Source organism: Mesocricetus auratus, unplaced genomic scaffold (genome assembly GCF_017639785.1).
Source record: "Mesocricetus auratus isolate SY011 unplaced genomic scaffold, BCM_Maur_2.0 Super-Scaffold_4256, whole genome shotgun sequence".
Lineage (NCBI taxonomy): Eukaryota > Metazoa > Chordata > Mammalia > Rodentia > Cricetidae > Mesocricetus > Mesocricetus auratus.
Genome location: NW_024429182.1, coordinates 39,819,116 through 39,835,608, shown reverse-complemented (window position 1 = coordinate 39,835,608; position 16,493 = coordinate 39,819,116). Strand labels below are relative to the sequence as shown.

General features: G+C 37.6%; 1 long non-coding RNA gene across 1 annotated transcript in view; it reads right to left on the bottom strand.

Annotated features, from left to right (window-relative positions):
• The window catches only part of LOC110340404, a 32,272-nt gene extending 21,699 nt beyond the window's left edge, over positions 1–10,573 (bottom strand). The window contains exon 1 of the long non-coding RNA XR_002382206.2: positions 10,483–10,573. This is a non-coding gene — a long non-coding RNA (uncharacterized LOC110340404). The remainder of the gene's footprint in view (positions 1–10,482) is intronic.
• Positions 10,574–16,493: the final 5,920 nt, after the last annotated feature.

The window sequence follows — 16,493 nt, the reverse complement described above, 5'->3', positions numbered from 1 at the left end:
CCAACATCTACAGTTTTCATAAAAGAATCAAAGAGCGTATGGGGGGAAAAGGGGGAAAAAGCTATTGAAAGCACACCAAAAAAAGAGAAAAGGAGGCCAGAAAACATATGCTTAACTATTCATAGTGGAGCCTGGGGGAGGGCTGGTTGTGATATTTTGTGCATTCTTCCCACGGCATGTCTCAAAGTTTCATTTCTAGCTTTCATGAATCATAACCACATATTTTAATCACTTCATGAAGTGAAGTGCTAGGTTCTAGGATGGAAACGAGCAGGAGAATCTTAAGATAGACTGGACTATTAAGAAGGCACCAAGAGAGAGCATGTAGAGCCAGGCATATTGGAGCATACTAGTAATCCCAACACATGGGAGGCTGACATAGGGGGATCATGACTTTAAAGCCAGCCTAGGGTACATAATGAGACTCTGTCTCAAGCAAAAGAATAGAAAGGGAAAAGAAAATAAATGAAAAGGAAGGACACAAATCCGTCACGGAAAAGAAAGAAAAGAATCAGAGAGATGATTAAGCTTTGTACCAAAGGGTGAGAAAGTGTTAGTCAGGCTGTGGGTAGAATAAGGCAGGCATGCCCATCTCCAGAAAACTAGGAATAGAGTTAACTAGAATATTAGGAGCTCTTTATTTGCTGGAGACTCCACAATGTGCCTTCTTGGAAAATATCAGGGACAAGTGGGCCCAGATAAATGAAACTCTTGTAAACTACCTTAGTTAGCTCCTTCTTGCACTAACTGGGAGTGTCTGTTGGAAGGGATACACCATGAGGAGAGAGGAAGAGGGGAGATGCCTGCTTGCTCATTCAGTTTGTGAAATTGCCTTGAAACATGGAGGGAAGATCAGCTTAAAAATAAACCCATTGTGTATGGGCTCCTTGATCTAGTCATCCAGTTTTTGAGAATCCCAGAACTCATATTTTATTTGAGAGCTAAAGGGAGTCTTTCTGACAAATATGCATGCATGCTCACACATGCACATACACACTTACTTGGAGACACACAAACAAATTATGTTCAGGTTCTTAATTTATGATGCTTTAAATATTGATAGCACCCATAGTTGACAATATCACACCTGAAAAATATATTCAATAAATCTAACCTATTGACCATCACAGTTTAGCAGAAAAGTATGCTGTAGCTCCTCTCATGGTCCTATATTGACTGGGACACGAATCTCACTACTACTGATCAACTCCTAGAGATAGCATCATGGTACTGCATATGGCTAATTCTAGTACTGATAAAAATTCAAATTGTGGTTTCTCTTGAATATCTGCAACTTCATACGATTGTACAATAAGTAAAGTTATTGGAAATGAGACTAATCTATATGTGTTATGTACATTTCAGCCAGATGGATGGAATGCTCCATGAATAATTTCATTGCAATCCCAAATAGAACCATCTTCCACAATATTTATCACTTAAGATACTTAAAGTAAAATATCTTTATTCTGTGAATAGCAAACATACTTTATACAGTGTACACTTACATTTTGTTTCTATTTTATTTTGCTATATATCCACTGAACATAAGGTTGGGTTACATAAGATATGTCATATAAGCAACTATTGTACTTTGATCCGTCACATAATTGTAACATCTTTTATCTCCCCCATCTCCAAAATTGTGTCCTTGTGTTCACCTACTCCGTTCTACTTCTACATACAGGTAATTTGCACATGTATGACTTTACATAATTATATAAAGCATAGGAACCATAAACTAAAAAGCACAATATTTTTGTCACTTAATAAGAGTATCTCCTGTTGTATCAATTTTACTGTAACACTGTAACTTGTGGTTTTCTATTTTCCCATATCCTCACCAGCATTTATCATAGTCTTTTTCTCTTGATGGTAGTCATTTTGACTGGGATTAAATGTGATCTCAAAACCATTTAAATTAACATTTCTCGGTTGTTAATGATTTGGAACACTTCCATTATTATTTTTGGACAGTGTGGTTTTCTTTTGAGAACTTTCAATTCATGTCATCAATTGATTGACCGAGTTTCTTGCTTTGTTGTTTAATATTTTCAGTTCTTTATAAAATCTAGATATTGCTCCTTGCCAGCTGCCATAGTTTGTCTCCCATTTTTTAAGCTACCTGCTTACTCTATGATAGTTTTCTGTGAAGAAACATTTTATGCAGTCTCCCTCTCTTTCTGTCTGTCTGTCTGCCTCTCTCTCTCTCTCTCTCTCTCTCTCTCTCTCTCTCTCTCTCTAAATATATTTCTTGGTGACACTTCTTGTGCTATTAGATTCCTATTCAGGAAGTTCTTGCCTATGCCCATATATTTAAGTGTTTTTTCTCACACTTCAGCTTTTAAATTAGTGCCTTTTGTCTAATATGAGCCAATGTTTTGTGCAGGGTGACATATTTAAATGTTTTTATTCTTCTATATATGGAAATCAGGCTTTTTACCCATTTGTTGAATAAGTTTTCTTTCTCAGTCTGTTTATGACAGTTCTTTCAAAAATTAGACTGCTATAGTTATGAGGTTTATATCCTATCACATTGAGCTACATATCTTTTTTTCTGTCATTACCATGTAATCTTTGTCATTAGGTTGTGGTATATTTTAAGGTGAGGTATTATGATACTCATAGCAGCAATCTTTTCACTGCAAACTTCCCATATCTTTTGTTTCCCCATGAAAAGAAGATGCACAGTGACTGATCATCCACCATTAACAAGGATCAACAGAGAACAATCATTAAAGCTAATCCTTTTACAACAACATGAGAAGTTATCCAGAACTCAACATTGATTATTAAATGTCCATCTAGCATTAGAAGCAAATATGAAAAGTAAAAATGCTCAATAAATGGGTATGTACTGAGATGACTGAAAAGTTAAAAAAATCATTGTTTGAACTGTGGTTCTTTCTTATTCTGCACAAGAATGAACTATTTCACCATCATCTTGTACAGTATAATAAAAAGTGGCTTGTGTATGACAATTTAATGATAAGAGCCCAAACTTTATTTTTAAAAATATCTTTCCAAAATCAAAGTTGTACCCAACAATGTCATGATCACTATTTAGTAATCTGCTGCCCATCCCATCCACTACAGTTTCTGAATCTCATTGAAACCACCGAATGAGATGAACGCTGTGTGAATGGAAGAGATTCCCCTCTAAACTGTGGTGTGTAGCTGATATGGTCAACAGAAATGACCCCAGTCTTTTCTGTGATGATACAAGATTACACTTTATAAAACTGACAATTCAAATGGTGAGTCAATTTGAATATGAGATTTTGCCTTGTTGTATTAGTTAACATTTCTATTGCTGTGTTAAAGAAAAACATAGAGGTTTATTTGCATCCTAAACTTCAAGGTAACAGTCTATCACTGAAAGAATTCAAGCCAGAAACTCAAGGCAGGAACTGAAACAGAAGTCATAAAGTAATCTCACTGACTGACTTACTTTCCATGGCCTGCTCTGTCTGTTTTCTTACATAATTAAGTATCAACTGTCATGGGGTGGCACCTCTACCCTATGGGGTTGACTTGAATATCAGACATTAATCAGAAATTTCCAACAGATTTATCTGTAGGTCAACTTAAGAAGGCATTTTATTAATTAAGATATTGTCTTCCTAGATATGACTCAGTTTTTTTCAAGTTGATAAGAATCAGCTAGAACATTCATTCACCATATTCACCAGACTTCTTACTAACAAACGTCCTTTTCTTTAAGAACCTTGATCATATTTTGCAGGGGAAAATGCATCTATAACCAGCAGGATGCTAAAAATGCTTTCAAGAACTCATTGACTACTGATACATTGGCGTTTATCTTAAACAGATAAATGTACATCAAATATATGATGATTGTTATTATTCTCACTTTGTTTAATAAAGATGGTTTTGACAGTCACTATAATCATATAAAATTGGTGGATCATAAATTGCAATTACTTTTGTACCAGCCTAATAAAATCAGTTAGATTCCCTGTAGCAAAATGTCAGCTGTTTGTGTATATGAGAATAATGGAAATATAAAAGCATGGTCCCAATTAATTGAGCATGCGGCTCAGGGATAGAGCATTTGCCTGCCATTATACCTTTGTTGGCTATAAAAATAATTATGGAAAGTCTCCCTAACATAGACTATATTATCATTCTATGCAACTAAAATCATGCAGCAATTGTCCTGCAACATTTAGGACATTAGTTGAAACAATATTGTATTCTTCTGAGTAAAATGCTTTAGGAGGTGAGAGGAAACCTAATGTTAATCTGGAATTTATTTTAGTTTCATGGTACTTGCTGTTGACCAAGGTCTAGAGAACAAATACAAAAACATCCTGCATATTGTCATTGATCAGTCAAAATGTTGAAAGACATTTTCAAGATTTAAAGACCTTAAAGTTGGAAAAAACAAGGCCCAGCATACCGGCATGCCTTCCAGTGACTGGGGACTGCCACAGAACTCCCCATCCTGGCAGGAGCCACGCACCCCAGATCCCAGGTCTTGTCTTCCACCAAAGGGACCATGGGACAAGGTGGGAGAGTATGCACCACAGATTCCTGGGCTTCTTCTCCACCCACGGGACCAGAACTAGGACGAGGAATAGAAGAGCTACCAGAGTATTGGACTTGCTTGAACCCACAGAAAGGGAACTCTGGTCTCCTACCAACAGAGCAGTAAGGGGCTCTTTCTGCACCCACTAGAAGAACAGATGGGAAAGAGACAATACAAAAATATACTCAGCAACAGAGAAACAAGTATGACACCGCCAGAGTCTAGAGACTCCACACCAGCAAGACTCCAACATTGCAATGCAAATGAAGTAGAAGAGAATGCCCTTAAAAACAATTTCATGAAAATGATGGAGACCCTAAAAGAGGATATAGGAAAATCCCTCAAAGAAATAGATGAAAAATCAAACCAAAAAATACAAGAAATGGAAGAAAGAACAAACCAAAAAATTCAAGAAATGGAAAATTGCAAGAGACAATTCAAACAGTGCAAGGGTTGAAAACTGAAATAGAGACAATAAGAAAAACACAATCTGAAGAAAGGCTGGAAATAGAAAATCTGGGCAAATGGTCAGATACTACAGATACAAGTATTACAAACCGAATACTAGAGATGGAAGAGAGAATTTCAGGTGTTGAAGATATACTAGGAGAAATGGATTCATCAACCAAAGAAAATCTTAAGTCCAACAAATCCCTACCACAAAACATCAAGGATATATGGGACACCATGAAAAGACAAAGCCTAAGAATAATATGTAAAGAAAAAGGTGAAGAAAACCACCTCAAAGGGTAAGAAAACATATCCAACAGAATCATAGAAGAAAACTTCCACAACCTAAAGAAAGACACGCCAATGAGGGTACAAGAAGCTTACAGAACACCAAATAGAGTGGATCACAACAGAAAGTCCCCTTGCCACATGATAATCAAGACCCCAAATATACAGAATAAAGAAGGAATATTAAGAGCAGTTAAGGAAAATGGCCAAGTAACATATAAAGGCAAACCTATCAGAATTACACCTGACTTCTCCATGGAAACTCTGAAAGCCAGAAGATCCTGGATAGATATTCTACCAACACTAAGAGACCATGGATGCCAGCCCAGAATACTATACTCAGCAAAGCTCTCAATCACTGTAGATGGAGAAAACAAGATATTCCATGACAAAACTAGATTCAAGCAATACATATCCACTAATCCAGCCCTACAGAAAGTTCTGGAACAAAAACTCTAACCCAAGGAAGTTAACTACAACCAGAAAAACATAGGTATTAGATAATCCCACTTTACCAACAGCCAAAAGAAAAAAGGGGTAGAATTCCACACATAATTCCACCACCAACAACCATTCCAAATCAAAGAAAAATAAGCAATCAATGGTCATTAATATCCCTCAATATTAATGGTCTTAACACACCCATAAAAAGACACAGGCTAACATAATGGATTCAAAGACAGAATCCAGCCTTCTGCTTTATACAAGAAACACACATCACCTTCAAAGGTAGACATTACCTGAGAGTTAAAGTTTGGGAAAAGATTTTCCAATCAAATGGACCCAAGAAACACGTGGAGTAGCAATCCTAATATCTAACAAATTAGACTTCAAAATAAAATCAATCGAAAGGGATGAAGGAAGTCATTACATACTCATCACAGGTGAAATCCACCAAGATGAAGTTTCAATTCTGAACATACAAAGGCATCCACATTCATAAAAGAAACATTACTAAAACTTAAATCACCTAGGCCTCCTTACTGACACCCTAGGTAATTTATTGAGCCTTGGGCAGTAGATCAGTACTCATCCCAAGTATACACACGGACTTTGGACTCCCATCCAACAATGTGAGATGCACTCTCACCCTGAACTCTTGGGAGAGGGTCTAGACCCTGCCCTGGATGAAATGAGAGACTATGGACACCCCCATGGAGGGCCTCATCCTCCCTGGGGAAATGAGGGGATTATGGGGGGGTTGGGGAGAGGGCATGGGAGGAGGAGAGGGAAAGGGAGAGGGACCTGGAACTGATTTGTGAAGCAACCTTGTTTCTAATCTAAATTTAAACTTAAAAATAAATAATAAAAAAACTTAAAGATATCATTGAAACATCACCCTTTACAATAGCCACAAACAACATAAAATACCTTGGGATAACACTAACCAAACAAGTGAAAGACCTGCATCGCAAGAACTTTGAGTCTTTAAAGAAAGAAATTAAAAAAGCCCTCAGAAAATGAAATGATCTCCCATGGTCTTGGATAAGTAGAATCAATGTAGTAAAAATGGCAATCCTGCCGAAAGTAATCTACAGATTCAATGCAATCCCTATTAAAATATTAGTACAATTCTTCACAGACCTTGAAAGAACAATAATCGATTTTGTATGCAAAAACAAAAGATCCAGGATAGGAAAAACAACCTTGCTCAACAAAACAACATCTGGAGGCATAACCATCCCCCACCTCAAGCTCTATTATAGAGCTGTAGTCCTGAAAACAGTTTGGAATTGGCACAAAAATAGACAGGTAGACCAATGGAATCCAATTGAACACCTGATATTAATCCATACATGTATGACCATCTGGTTTTCAACAACGAAGCTAAAAATATACAATGCAAAAAGAAAGCATCTTTAACAAATGGTGCTGGCATAACTGGATGCTGGCATGTAGAAGAATGCGGATCAATTCATGTTTATCACCATGCACAAAACTTAAGTCCAAATGGATCAAAGACCTCAACATAAATCCAGCCACACTGAACCTCTTAGAAGAGAAAATGGGTGGTACCCTTGAATGAATTGGTACAGGAGACAGCTTCCTGAACATAACACCAGTAGCACAGACAGTGAGATCAACAATTAATGGGACCCCCTGAAACCGAGAAGCCGCTGTAAGGCAAAGGACACAGTCAGCAAGACAAGACGGCAGCCCACAGAATGGGAAAAGATATTCACTAACCCCACATCTGACAGAGGGCTGATCTCCAAAATTTACAAAGAACTCAAGAAGCAAGTCTCCAAAACACCAAAGGATCCAATTAAAAAGTGGGCTACAGAACTAAATAGAGAATTCTCAACAGAGGAGTCTAAAATGGCTGAGAGGCACTTGAGAAAGTGCTCAACATCCTTAGCCATCCGGGAAATGCAAATCAAAATAACTCTGAGATACCATCTTACTCCTGTCAGAATGGCTAAAATCAAAAACTCCAACGACAATTTATGCTGGATAGGTTGTGGTGAAAGGGGAACACTCCTCCACTGCTGGTGGGAGTGCCAACTAATACAGCCACTTTGGAAATCATTATGGAGATTCCTCAGAAAAATTGGAATAGACTTACAACAAGACCCTGCAACTCCACTTTTAGGCATATATCCAAAAGATGCCCATTCATACAACAAGGATGTCTGTTCCACTATGTTCATAGCAGTATTATCTGTAATAGCCAGAACTTGGTAGCAACCTAGATGCCCCTCAACCAAAGAGTGGATAGAGAAAATGTTGTACATTTACACAATGGAGTACTATTCAGCAGAAAAATAGAATAGAATCCTGATATTTGCAGGCAAATGGATGGCACTAGAAGAAACCATCCTGAGTGAGGTAACCCAGTCACAAAAAGAGAAACAAGGCATGTACTCTCTCATATATGGATTTTAGACATAGACCTGGGGAGTACCATCCTAAAATACCATGTCCAGAGAATCTGGGCAACAGAACCTTCATTCAGTGGCTGATGGAAGAAGAGGCAGACTCCCATGGCTAAGCACTGAGCTGAACTCAAGAAATCCAGTGACAGAGAGGGAGGATTGATGACCAAAGGGGTTAAGTCTGGGCTGGTTTAACCCCCAGAAACAGCTGACCTGACAAGGGTTAGCTCTTGAATCCCAGACTGATGCCTGGGAATCCAGCATTGGACTGATCAAGACCCCCTGAATATGGGTGTCAGTGAGGAGGCCTAGGTAATCTATTGAGCCTTGGGTAATAGATCAGTATTTATCTTGGGTATACAAATGGACTTTGGGCTCCCATCCAACAATGAGAGATGCACTCTCACCCTGGACTCTTGGTGGGGGGCTCTAGGCCCTGCCCAGGATGAAATGACAGACTCTGGACACCCCGATGGAGGGCGTCACCCTCCCCGTGGAAATGAGGGGATGTTGCGGACTTGGTGGGAGGTTGCGGGAGGAGGGGAGAGAAAGGGAGAGGGACCTGAAATTGATTTGTGACGCAAACTTGTTTCTAATTTACATTTAAATTTTAAAAAGACCTTAAAGTTGATATGCATATTTCTCTCCTTTAAACTCATGCTGAGATTTACTTGGTACTGTGACAATATATTTACTTGGCACTGTGACAATAGGTAGGACTTTGAAGACACAATCAGATCATCAAAGCCTTACTGGATGGGTTTAAACTTTTAACAGAAATAAGACAAACAATTTCCAGATGGGCAATTTTTCTTCTTCACACATCAAGTAGGCCCTTACCAGGTGTGCTGGTCCCTAGACATTGCATTTCTCAGTCTCCATAGTAGAAGACACCACCTCACATAATATACCAGAGCTACCCAAAACACATAGGGGTATTACATATTAATTTATTTAGTCAGTGCTGACCATTCATGGGGGAATTCTCTTTCATTAACTTTTCTTTGATATTTGACTCATTTCTTTAGGTATGGAGAACAAATAGAAGTATCTCTGGAAATATATATATATATATATTTGTATATATATAATTTAAAATCTGTGTATAATACTGAATGAAGTAAATTATAAAGTTTACCTTTTCCCTCAAAGAAGCACGGGGTTCATTTAAAAGATTAAATATAAAAGTAACACACCCTTATCTATAACCCCAGCACATTTCCTAGAACATTTCTAGAGTTTTTTATTATGATATTTCAAAAACATGTCAGAAATTATTTGACATATAATAATTGTCTTTAAATAGGTGAATTTCATGTAGATTTTAGCATATAGTATCCCAATATTGTTGGATCTGCCTTCTAGATTAAATGGCAAAACATTATTAGTCTTAAATTTAAACTAAACTTTGATTTTTCTTTCAGGTTATTAACACAGTGACAGAAGGTAGGGCTATAAATAAAACAAACTTTATCCAAATTAGAAAGTGCTATCAAAGAGAATTCACAAAGGAAAAGCGAACCAAGGAGATTACATTGCTCTCAAAAACAATGTTTATTAAAATGTTAGTAATCATAACTGCTCTAGAACTGTTTGACTTTCTGTTGATAACGAAATGAGAGACAAGGGTTTTCGCTATTTGTTTTTGTAGTTGTGTTGTCTTTGTTGCCTCATGCATAGCACTGGTCAAATGGTTTACTACTCAGAACAGCCAAGAGGAATGAACCTAGAAGCTTCAAAGAACCACTACTAAGATACATGGTGATGTTCAAATCTTTTCAAGAGAGTGACTTTCCCCTGTGAATAAAATGTTACTCCTAAAACCCAAACTATAGACCATAGTAGATCAAGAAGTATGATGGAAATGAGAGCAGCCTCTTGATCTTAGGCTAGTGTAATCAGAGCACTGGATGAGATAAATGTTTAGAAACTGTGTGCAGACCAAGTCTTCTGCATTGCTTGCCCACTCTTGCCATGCTCTAATCGTTTTGTTGAGTTCAGGAGACTAAAAGCACATGTGTCATCACCCATGCTTACTTAGCTTGTGGGTGATGAATCAGGTTCCTGAACTTCCTGCCTACTCCTCTATTGCTGTAACTCTCATTCTGCCTCTTCAGCATAGGCAGGTAGCTGGCATCCAGACAATGCATTCACATTCATAAACCCAAATGTCATTTATAGCAAGGAAAAGAACTTAGATATATGTTATCCTTATTTTATTAAAAGAAATTGCTAATGCTGATACTCCTTGATTTACTTCCCATTAAATCCATTTTAATCACAAACCATCACAACTCAAAATTTAATGTACATTACCTGCCCCATGTCATAGACTTGGAGACTGTGCAGGGTGACCTGTTTCTTCATGAATCCATTTTCAACCAGGAGCTGTGGCTTAGCCACTTCCCTGCATTGGATGAGGACATCACACCGTAAGAAGCCACCCAGGATTCAGTCATTAAAGTACGGCATTTTTGTAACTGAATTTATACTGAGTTTTGCATCATTATAAAGTAAATCAGAAGAAAACTGAAGCTTCATAAGTTGGGGGGCTATCTGAACAACAATATATTCATAAGAAAGAATGATACAAAGCTTGGCAAACCTTTTGACATACACTTTTTGTGCTCTTCATAGCAAAAAAAGCTGTACTTTCTGTCTTTAGCACACTTGATGAGCACATTGAATTAATCATAGGTTTAATTTCTGTGTGGGCTCCCTGTTCCAAACCTCTCATTACCTTTAATTAAAGCTGCTAATTATCTTTCAAATTCTAGAGGCAAAAATGTTGATGGATTATTATTTTCAGTCTTAAAAGACCATTGAAAACAAACGCTGTAATTATGTTGACCACCATTGACTTTGTATATGAGGTATTTATAAAATATCTTATAGTTATTATGAATGTCTTCATCAAAACTTAGATGTCATGATTCCATTTTAGTATCTATGCCTTTTTTATTTCTTTCTTTATTTTAAAGTTGGTCTTGGTAAATGTCAAGATAATGGTGAATTTTTTTCTTAGCATTATGACTCTAATTACCTAAGTACAGTATAGTGAGGTCTAAAGCCTGGATAATTTAAGGAGTTTGAGCTTGAATGACATTCCTGACCAAAATTATTTTATTTGGAATATTTCAATAATAAGTATATCTTAAAATAAAATCACTGAATTATTTGTTAAAACAAAATGTATCTATGTGGATTGTCAAAAGCTAATTACTTGGGAAAATGGATAATACATCAAAGTCTTATCACACTATGAAAACTTTATTATTTGGTGCAGAAGAGAAAGACATTATTTTAGAAATTATTGGTTGTTTTCATAATGTGAATACTATGAGTATGACAAAATATTTATATAAGTGAAAATTGTGTTATGGAGCTGAAGAGAGAGCTCTGTTGTTAAAAGCACACAGGCTGTTTCACCTACAGCATCCATGCTCAATGCATCATAACCATCTGTAGTCCTGTGATTCCAGCTCTAGGAGAGCCAACACTTTTGGCCATTGTGGGCACATAGAATTACACACACACACACACACACACACACACACACACACAAATAGAGAAAGAGAGAGAGAGAGAGACCGAGACAGAGAGAGAGAGAATGTAAAACTACAACCTGAAAACAGCAGATTATAGAAATGTCATCAACTTCTATATGACTCATGATTTATAAAATCACCAAAATTTCCAACCAGTTAGACATTTTCTGTATATGATGTGAAGAAATCCAGCTGGTACTAACCTGAAAACTTCATTTCTAATGGCTAGCTTTCAGAGTGCTGCATGGTACTGTGCCTACCAACAGGAAAGATAAGCAGTCAACAGTACTGTCCACTTATGAACCCTGAAAGCTAGAATAACACATGGTTTGGCAAGACATGCCCACCGGTGCAATAGTGGCATGAATGTTATGGGATTACTCAGCAACTTTCCGACTGGCTTTGAAGTTCTCCTCATAAGATAGACTTTATGTCTGGCACTGTAAAGTGGTCTCCAGAACCATGGCTAGCTGCCGGCTCATAGGTCCTAGGGGAGAATCTGATACTGTTATTCTACCAACTTAACATAGTGATAAAATTCTTCCTAAGCTATTATCTTTATAGCCATACATTACTGCGTCTCTCATCATTCAGGGAATTTCTTTTTCACAGTAAAGATGATGACTGATAGCAGAGACCCACAACTAGTCAATGTGCGGAGAATAAAAGACTCTGGAGTTCCCAGCTCCAGATGGGATGTCTATATTACACCCTCTCCCCTCATGCTAAGGAATCAGGGAGCATAAGCTGTAAGAGCAAGAGTGGGTAGATATCTGTAATGAAATAGTTGGTGGGCATGACATCACAGCGGCATGTATGAACCCACAGCAGGTGGAACTGCTGCCACAATGCATAACACTTAGATAATGTCAGTCCAGCCCAAATCCCACCACAAATAGGGGGAGAGTTTCAGAAACCCCCAATTTCATCTGTCTGAGGAGCTTTTGGGGAAGAAGGAGGGAGCATCAGCTTCCTTCAAGGATATGGTTCCTGAAAGACTACTCATGCTCCAGTAGATCTTCTGACTCCATGCAGACAGGGGTGACTTAGAGGCAAATAAAAAACAACAGGTATAGAGAAACCCTGTCTTGAAAGACCAAAAACCAAACCAAACCAAAACAAAACAAAAAAAACAGGGAGGAGGGAGAGATGGCTCAGAGGTTTAGAGCTCTGACTGCTTTTCCAGAGGACCAGAAGCTCATCACTGTCTGTAGCACACAAGTACTGGACAAAGATACACACAGGCAAAATGATCATATAAATAAAGTAAAATAAAACAAAGAGAGGGAGTGTGGAGGAAATGGAGGGTATTTATTCAAATCAATTTATATGTTTCAAAATGTAAATGTATACAGGTATGAATATGTAGTAAATTAATCATTTTAAAAGAACAATTTTGTACTTTAAGAGAACAAATTTGTATTATGCTGTGTTAATAGTAACACTGGTAAATTCTATGTGTTTTTTTTGCACAAGATAATTTGGTAATTGGCTAAAGACACATGACAACTTTCTGATAGTTCACATAACAGAAAGACCCTAACTCAGAAAAGGAGTGAATACAATGTATTATTTGAGTCTTCTAATAAAAGTAAGGAAATATCATACTGCACAATATAAATAGAGATTAAATAAATGTTTGGGTCAATTTTTAGAAAGAACTTTATAAGCATTTTATGGGTACAGGGACAGAGTAACTGCAGGGCAAAATCAAAATCAAATAAGGTAACTATTTTGTGCATATTATGATTATGGAGATAATATACATTAATTAAAACGTGATATTTTATACGAGGAAAGTATTGATTAGAATCATGTAATCACATTTCACTTGATGCTCTCCAAGTGTACTATAGTAATTTAAATTTAAATTTAAAATGAGGAGGGGCTGAAGAGGTGTCTCAACCTTTGGAGCATTGGCTGCTCTTTCAGATGACCTGGGTTTAATCTCCAGCACCCATATGGTGACTCACAAGCATTTAGCTCCAGATTCTGGGTATCTGGCACCTTCTTCCAACTTCTACAAACATAGACATGCATATGGTACATGACTATACATGCAGGTAAAACATATTCCTAAAATCAAAATTAATAAACCTTTCTTAAGAGGGAAGAAAGAAGACCCACTGTTTCAGAAATCACCTCAGTGTAGGATTTCTCAGAGTATTTCTGGAGATCCATAGAACATCTCAGATGGCTTTGAACTTTTTTACCATTACAGGTCTGTGGTTCACAAATAGTAATCTAATAACACTCACCATCACCTATAAGAACACAGCTGCGTCTCTGCTCTTGCTATAGTAATCCTGTTCCCATCCTAGAGAAGCAATAGATACAAAAATCGTGTCTGCCACCTCCTTCAGACCCTCTACCTAAACCCTTCCTATGGCTGTGCTCTTGTTAGTAACAGAGCAACACTTCTTCTCTTTTTCTTGAGTTTCTAATTCAATGAATGTGGGTTGTCTGCACACCTTCTGATACCAGACAGCATCCTAAACATCCTTCTGCTTTCATTTTAGACAGGACAGAAATAGAATGACAGCCCATACAAAAAAAGGCTGAATTGTGTCATTTCAAGTCTCATTTGTGAAGCGGGAAGAATTCAAATTAGGATGACAGAGTCAAAAGAGACCTGAGATAATACAAGCCCTCTTGTGAACTTATGTTCTAGGGAACAGCAAATAAGTTATCAAGGAAACTTCCTCTAATTGATAGTCGAAAATCATGATTCTGGACCCTCTTTCAACTGAATTAAAAAATCTACAAAATGACAAATCAGCACTGTTACTTGCACACAACTGTATTTTCTACTATGTTTTACTCTTCAGAATTCATTTTCTGCCTTATAGTAAGAGTCACTGAAGATAGATCTACAATCTACTGTTTAGTACAAGGTTTTAGAGATGAACAAACGCCATTCTCGCCTTATGAATCATTGTAACAATAAACATCAATAATGATAGAAAATATATATTCCCTGTTTGATTCTTGAATGTTCTCTACCATGGTCTGACATGTCACACATCACTCTATCCTTGTGATATTCCTATTAACTTGCCTGTTTTTTGTGTTACCTACCTTCTTGAAATAAGAGGATGAGGGCAATCACATAAGTATGTAATAGAATAGCCAGAGTCCCATAGGTTTGTGAATATTAAGCAGTATCATTGGCTATGAAATCATGTAACTGTAAGTTCAATTATGCCTCAGTAATCATTTTAAGGTAAAGGCATGTGATGAAAAAATGGACTTTTGTTTGCTGCTTGGTAATTTGTTTTCTTTCAGTTTATCACTAGTCTGTTCATAGTCCATAAAAGTATGTCTCAAATTTCTCCAGTTTTGTTATGAGTATGAGTATATAAGTATTCGTGTTGTGTGTGTATGTGTGTGTGTCTGTGTCTAAATGTGTGTAGATGCCAAGTGTTGGATGTCTTTCTCAATTTCTGTCAACCTTGTGTTTTGAATCAGGGTTTCTCTTCACTGGACCTGGAGCTCATTGATTCAGCATGCTGGCTGGTCAGGAAATCTAAGGCATTTTCATGTGTCTACTTCTTTGGTGCTACAGTTCCGTGTGTGTACAGCTGCACCCAGTTTTTCTTCGGTGCTGGGGATTAAACTCTGATCTTTAAGTTCACTTGTAAAGCATTTTACTAACTTGGACATCTCTCCAGGCACCATTAGTGTGTATTTTAGGACAGGGTCTCACAACAATTCACAATGAATTTAGACAGGCAAATTTCCTGCCAATGTGGATGCTTTACAGTGTTGTATATAAGATATGAATTGTGTGGAGAGTCGACATAGTTTAAATGTAAAGTGAATTGAAGAAAGTGAGTGGAGAATTAGCAAGGAGAGAAAGCTTGTAGAAGACAACAAAGAAGGAAAGTTGGAAAACTAAGAAACTGGATTTTCCCTTGAATTTATTATTTGAGGGCACTAAAAGCCATTGGCCAGCAGGTGGTGATAGAGATCCATAGTCCAACCAGTTGGCTGGTTTGAAGTTTGTTATCTCTACAGACAGAAAGCAGAGCAAAACTGAGCCGCCCAAACCAAATAATGAGCAGTTGGCACTGAGCAACGGTTTACTATACCCTGTTGAGGGTGGTTGTTGGGGTGGGTAGCAACGGTTTACTATACCCTGTTGAGGGTGGTTGTTGGGGTGGGTAGTAGATATAGGCACTGAAATATGTTCTTGATGATTTTTTTTCTACTCATATGCATGTGCGAGGGGCAGCCAACACCTCCTACTTTCTAACTTACAGAAGTTTCTTCTAATAAAGTGGTTCTCAACCTTCCTAATGCTGCAACCCTTTAATACAGTTCCTCATGTTGTGGTGACCCAAACATAAAATTATTTTCTTTGCTACTTCATAACTGTTAATTGTGCTACTGTTCTGAACCCTAATGCAAATAATATCTGTGTTTTCCTCTGGTCTTTGGGGGTCAAGACCCACTGGTTGAGAACTCCTGTTCTATTAGACTAGAAAGACAAATCATCCCCAGATGGCCTGTCTTCCTGCCACCTCTAGAGGGAAAAATACCAGAGACAGGACAGAGCGAGGTAAAGAGAAAGTGGGTGGTAAAACACATCCAGACATGCAGGTTTGAGGGATTCTACAGGTCCTCAAAGGGCCTTTGTTTATTGCTTGGTCCATCACCTGGAAGCCAGGGGCATCCCCTAGTCATGATGGTGGGAAAGCTGCATGATGTATATGAGGGACTGATGTGTAGGTCAAGATTTGTTCCTTTGAGAACGCTGCTGTTTCATATTTGGTTTGT